Source organism: Anastrepha ludens, chromosome X (genome assembly GCF_028408465.1).
Source record: "Anastrepha ludens isolate Willacy chromosome X, idAnaLude1.1, whole genome shotgun sequence".
In the NCBI taxonomy this organism is placed as follows: domain Eukaryota; kingdom Metazoa; phylum Arthropoda; class Insecta; order Diptera; family Tephritidae; genus Anastrepha; species Anastrepha ludens.
Genome location: NC_071503.1, coordinates 53,641,824 through 53,647,958, shown reverse-complemented (window position 1 = coordinate 53,647,958; position 6,135 = coordinate 53,641,824).

Sequence of the window (6,135 nt, the reverse complement as noted above, 5' to 3'; positions counted from 1 at the left end):
CCTCGATTGTGCAATGGAACCAGACTGGCTGTGAAAAGGTTGATGAATAACGTCATTGAGGCAACAATCATAAAAGAAAAATACAAAGGAGAGGATGTCTTGATCCCGCGGATTCCGATGATTCCAACGGATTTACCCTTCGATTTTAAACGCTTACAATTTCCAGTATGTCTATCTTTCGCGATGGCCATAAATAAATCGCAAGGACAGCCGTTAGAAGTTTGCGGAATCAACTGCGAGTTTTCCTGTTTCGCTCATGGACAATTATACGCCGCGTGTTCGCGTGTCGGAAAACCGTCTTCTTTGTTTATTTACGCACCACAAAACAAAACAAAAAAAAAAGAGGTGTGTGTGTCAGCTCCGACACGCGACTGGAGTTTACTCCTTAAGAACGATTACCGTGATATTTAAAAATATATAATATAATAAAAAATATAATATGCAAAAGGAGTAAATGAAGACCTTTCCTATATTACTGGAAAAATATAAATTTATTTATTAGCAGCGAATTGCGCAATTAAATTAGCTAATCCTTCTCCTTGTCTTTTCATCATATCGTTAAGATGAAAATAATTAAACAAAGCAAAAACACCGAAATATTCCACCAAAATAATTTCTATGAAGAAAAACCTTTCACAACAGTATGGATAGCTGATTGTCAATTTTGCAGGTATCTGCCATATGGGCATTTTCACAAAAAGGTCAACCACGAGTGAAAAACTCAAACTGTTCCTGAAAACTTTTTGTTGATGAATAATAAATCTCAAATGTGTTTACTTTATAAATATAAAAGAATTTTTCTTTTCTTTTAATTTTGAGCCGAAATATACAACTAATATACAAAATTTACAAAAATCTAGCTCTTTTGACCGAATATACCAACTTTGTTCCTTGTAATATTCCCTCATTCAAAGCAATACTATGATGTTTTTATAATTTAAAAATCTTCTACTGATAGTAACATAATGTTTAACAAGCAGAGAGACTTAGTGGAGATCGATTAACGGTAGTTTTTTTTGATTATTTCTGCTTATATTCGTATGTCGCGTCCGTTACCGAAAAATAGCATTTATTGTTCTCATTAGTGCAAAAAGTGTTGAAGTATAAATTGCTTTCAGACTTTAAGCAAATAACTTATTTCACTTAAGAAAAGTAGCCATTGACTCTCGACAAAAACGATTAATAAAATTTATTGGTGTTTGAAATTTGTCGCGTCCGTTACCGCGAACCTTAAATTTTAAATAAAGTCGTAGAGTTTGCACAAGATTAAAATTTTATAGATGGCAAAAACGGCAAAAGAAACAAGAAAAGCAATAACAACGAAATATAGAGAGAAAATGAAAGAAGACGTCGAGAAATGGCAGGAATACAAGAAGAAAGAAGCTAAACGGAAGCAAGAGTATCGAAAAAGATTATAGCAAAAAATGAAAAGTGATTGCAATTTATTAGAAAAGAAGAAAGAAAAGGACCGTGTTAGGCAGCAAGTTTTGCGTCAAAAAAAGAGCGTAAATAATATTGATAGTTTGAATTGCGAAATTTACAGCTGTAAGCAAACGATGGGAAAAGCAATAAAAAAGTTGAGGGTGCGTTACCTAAAAACCTAAATAGACAAATAGCTATCCTCAAATCTTTATGCAATAAATATCTTAGGCCAACAGAAACGATGGATGAAAATACTACCAAGTCATCAAAAAGCCTGATGCGTGAAAAATTAATTGAAAAATTCTTTTTGCAAGATGGAATCAGCGTTCAAGCTCCTGGGAGAAAGGATACAATGCTAATCAATGGGAAAGTAGTCTCAAAACATTTTATGCTTATGACCTTAACAGAAGCATATCAACTCTTCAAAGCCGAATATACCGAGGAAAAAGTCTGCAAAACTATTTTTATTCGTTCTAAGCCGACTTACATTCAGTTAATCAATAATTTACGACACAATATGTGTATCTGTAAGTACCATGCAAATTTTATTTTCTTACTAGAAGGCTGTGCAAAGATTATACCGCAGATTCCTGCCAAAGCTGATTTATTTCTTACAAGAGTTTGCTGCGACGTTATGAATGAAAAGTACATGGCTAATACTTGTGACAGCTGTGTACGCGATATTAAAGACGATCTAGTTCCAATGCAGTTTATTAACCAATTTGATACGCAAATCAAATCGAAACAGTGGAGAAAAGTAGACGATCGCATAACTTTAAACTACACTATTGGTCCTTTAAGCGACTTAATTCATGATGTACGTGTTTACGTGCGTAGCTTGGGTTCTTGGTGAAACCAAGTCCTATGCTGTTATCAGTGATAGATTGACTCACAGTAAATTCGACGTTTACTGCTTTATTTCCAAAATTATCAATATGTTACAAAACCAGTACAAAGGAGTTACCAGCATTTATATTTTCTCTGATGGAAGCACTTCCCAATTCAAAAATAAATTTATTCTTTCTAGTATTCCAAGACTTGCAGCTAAATTTCATTGCGGAATCTCAGAGTGGAATTTTTTCGCCACTTCACATGGCAAAGGTGCTGTAGACGGAATAGGTGCCGTAGTTAAACGAAAAGTCTGGCAAATCGTTAAAGCAAGAAATATCATTCTCGGTGATGCCTTATGCTTCTATGAATGTGCTAAGAACAACATTGATGGAGTTAAAATTTTGTATATCTCTGGAACACAAATTGATAGTTTTTCTAATCAACTGTCAGAGTTATGGCAAAATGTTCCAAATATCAAAGGAGTTAAAAGTATGCATTGGTTTTCATATTTCGACAGTAAATGTATTGAAATTGCTCGGACGGCCTATTCATTAAAGAAAATAATTAAAATAGACCATCCTAAAAACTAATAACTTTCTTCTTAATTTTTTAAGTCGTTTTTACTGTAATATTACTTGAGTTTTTATTTTCAATAAAATTGAAGTGTTATAATGAAAAAAATTCTATTTCCTAGCTCATGGAAAATTTTGTCGCGTCCGCTATGTCGCGTCCGTATTTCTTCTATACTCAATTAAAAAAAACGAAGAGAAAATTATCATATTTCATAAACCTACGAATAACAGTCATCTGTTCGCATTTATTATATATTGTATATATATATAAATCCTTAATTTGCTGAATTTTGTATATTTCTGAATGCGCCTCAAAAAAACTTCTATTTTTTGTCGCGTCCGTATCACTTTATAATTGCTTATAACTACGTACTTATTTGTAAAAGATCTTTCCCGTATATATTAAAATCTAGCACTCCGTCAGCCCTTTAACCCTTTCGGCCCGAACGGGACTTATATGTCCCGGCACATGTTTGAAGATACCTAGCCTGGAAATTAATATAAGCGAATTTAATGGACTTTATTTATCCCATTTCGTAGTTAATGCCATTCTTAACGGTATTTCCTTCCGTTATTTGAAGTTAAATGGTAAACACGTGTTCATTAGTCAAAAAACAAACGCAAAAGTGGACGCGAATTTTGCAAGTGGTAGGTTCTTTTGCGATTTTTCGTGGTTTCTTCAAAGTTTACTGAAAATATATTTCTTTATTGTGCTAGTGCTCTATTATTATATTGAGGTAAGTAAGTAAAAGTTTTTGTGTTATATAAAAAATTACTGCCATTTTTATCCTGGTGGGACGTATGTGTCCCATCAGTATTCTTGTTTGCTCCTTACCATAAGTAAAAACCAATTTTTTTATACTGTATTACTTGCTCATTGTTTTCTTCTTTTCACTTTACTGAAACTAAATATATGTTGAATTCATAATAAAACCAACTTTTATAAAAAACGATATTGGATCATAAAATACTAAACGGGACAAATGCGTCCATAAAAATACTGAGCGGACATATATGTCCCAGCCCCTCCCACCGCCCCTTTTTAACCGAATACAATTTTGATGGGACAAAAGACTTTTATTTCACCCATTGCAACTATCAAACATACAAAATAATTTGTATTTCCGTTAGCGGCTGTCCGTACCGAAAGGGTTAAAACAATATCAATATATATAAACTTTTACTTTGTCTTCATTGTTTTGGACGCACTTAAAAGCGTACAAATGTCGCGTCCGTTACCGTGAAAATGCCCATATGTGAACGGGTATATTAATTTTGTTGATTTATTGGTAATTAATGCATATGTGAACGTATTTTAAGCTCTCTGGAACCTTTATTTTTAAATATCACGGTAATCGTTCTTAAGGAGTAAACTCCAGTCGCGTGTCGGAGCTGACACACACACCTCTTTTTTTTTTTTTTTGAAAAATCACAGTGGTGTTCCCCCTTAATGAGATAAGAAGGCGCAAATGTTACTGTTAACTATTTTTAGTAAAATTGAGATTTGAAAGTTTTGTAGCAGCAGACAATGTTAATTATATGCAACAGAATGCAGAATTCTCTTGTATGTTAATTAACATTCTCTGCAGAAACTCATTTAAAACGTGCATTGGGTAAAATTTCCGGTACGTTGTGCTGCTACCTACTCGTCCACTGTTTGATGTGCACTGTAATAGCGTCTTTGCACAATGGAACCAGAAATGGTTCGAAGCTTAGCTAGCGCAAATTCTTAACCAAGTTTCTATTGCTGCTCTGGTGTGGATGCCTTGGCCGGCGGCGTATGAAAAATGGCTGTTCTAAAGTTTAATTTGCTTTACACGGTAACTGCGCAATTAATAATTAACATGCACAGTTACCAAAATTTACTTTTATGTAGGATAGCTAACAGAGGCGTTTTATGTTTCCAGCTATGCAATTTTGCTATTAGCAAAATTAGTGAATATACTTTGTAAGCCACACATTTATGATGATGAGCCACAGTTTGATGTCAAATGTAGCAGCGAAACACTCTGAGTAGTTTCTCCATTGTAACAAAACATTCGCAGGCACAATTACACATGCACAGTTTGAGGTGAAATGTAGTAGCAAAAACACTGAGTAGCTGCTGTATGGTTTGTTGTTGCACTATTGCGCTGCGCAGATAATATTCAAATATTCAAAGTGGTAGTTTGTGTCTTCGTTGGAAAAATTTAAAATAAACACTTACCAACTAAATAAACCATCAAAAACACAAACCAAAAGAGAAAAGGGGCATAGAGAAAGGGCAATGCGTCACTTCCGTCAGCGTACGCCAGTGATTCACACGATTTTACTACCCATATTTTTTTCATACCATAGGCCTTATATATCGTTTCTTAAGGAGTAAACTCCAAAAAAAATTATGAGAAAGCTTTAACTTGATTAACGAACTGCATCATAGCAGTGTGTGTCTGTCAATATCCAATTTAAACCTTATAAATAGCCAGCATCTCAGGAAAACCCTATTTTATAATTAAGCAATATGATGTGTCGAAAATAATAATAAAACTTCATGCTTAATTCAAAATATGTTTTTTTTATTCAATACGGATTCGTTTTGTTTGTTTTAAGATTATTTTAAAAATTTTTAAATTTAAAATTTTAAAAAATTTTATTTATCGATTGAGGGAGTACGAAATCTGTCGGGTCACCTAGTTAATAATAAAAAACAACATTACCCAAGAGGCCAATAGGTCATGGAAAGATAAAGATACATGTGTAACAGCCAGGCTACTATGGCCGCAAATAAACAAAAAAAGGACAAATGAATTGCTTAGCCTCTCAAGAGAAGATATCTCGAAGGTCGTGGCTTGTGTCACCGGCCACTGACCTTTCCTTTGCAATTGTCCAGCCTTAGCTAAAATCGGCGCAGGTTGTCTAGGTAAACACTTTTTCAATTCTCTTACGGAACTATCTGGCGCGGGGATTAGACCAATCCTGCGCTTCATAAGAGCCTCAAAATGGTTTAATGAAAATAAATAAACATGGTCCCCGTGTCGCACAGTGGTATCACAAGTTGGTCATACGGACCGACTACCACCATAACCTAACCTAACCTACATATATCGATACGGCACAGCGCACAGCAGAGCATGAACTCCAATTGTATTAAATAAATTAAAATTAAATAATTCGTTTTTCAATAAATTTTGTAAAGTTTAAGGTCTTATGTTCTAAATACAAATTATAGAAATCAAGTTTTTCTTAGATCTATAAAAAAAATTAAAAATACAGAAATAATTTTTTTATAAATGTTGATGAATTGAGCATGAATGAAGCAAACATAAAAAGC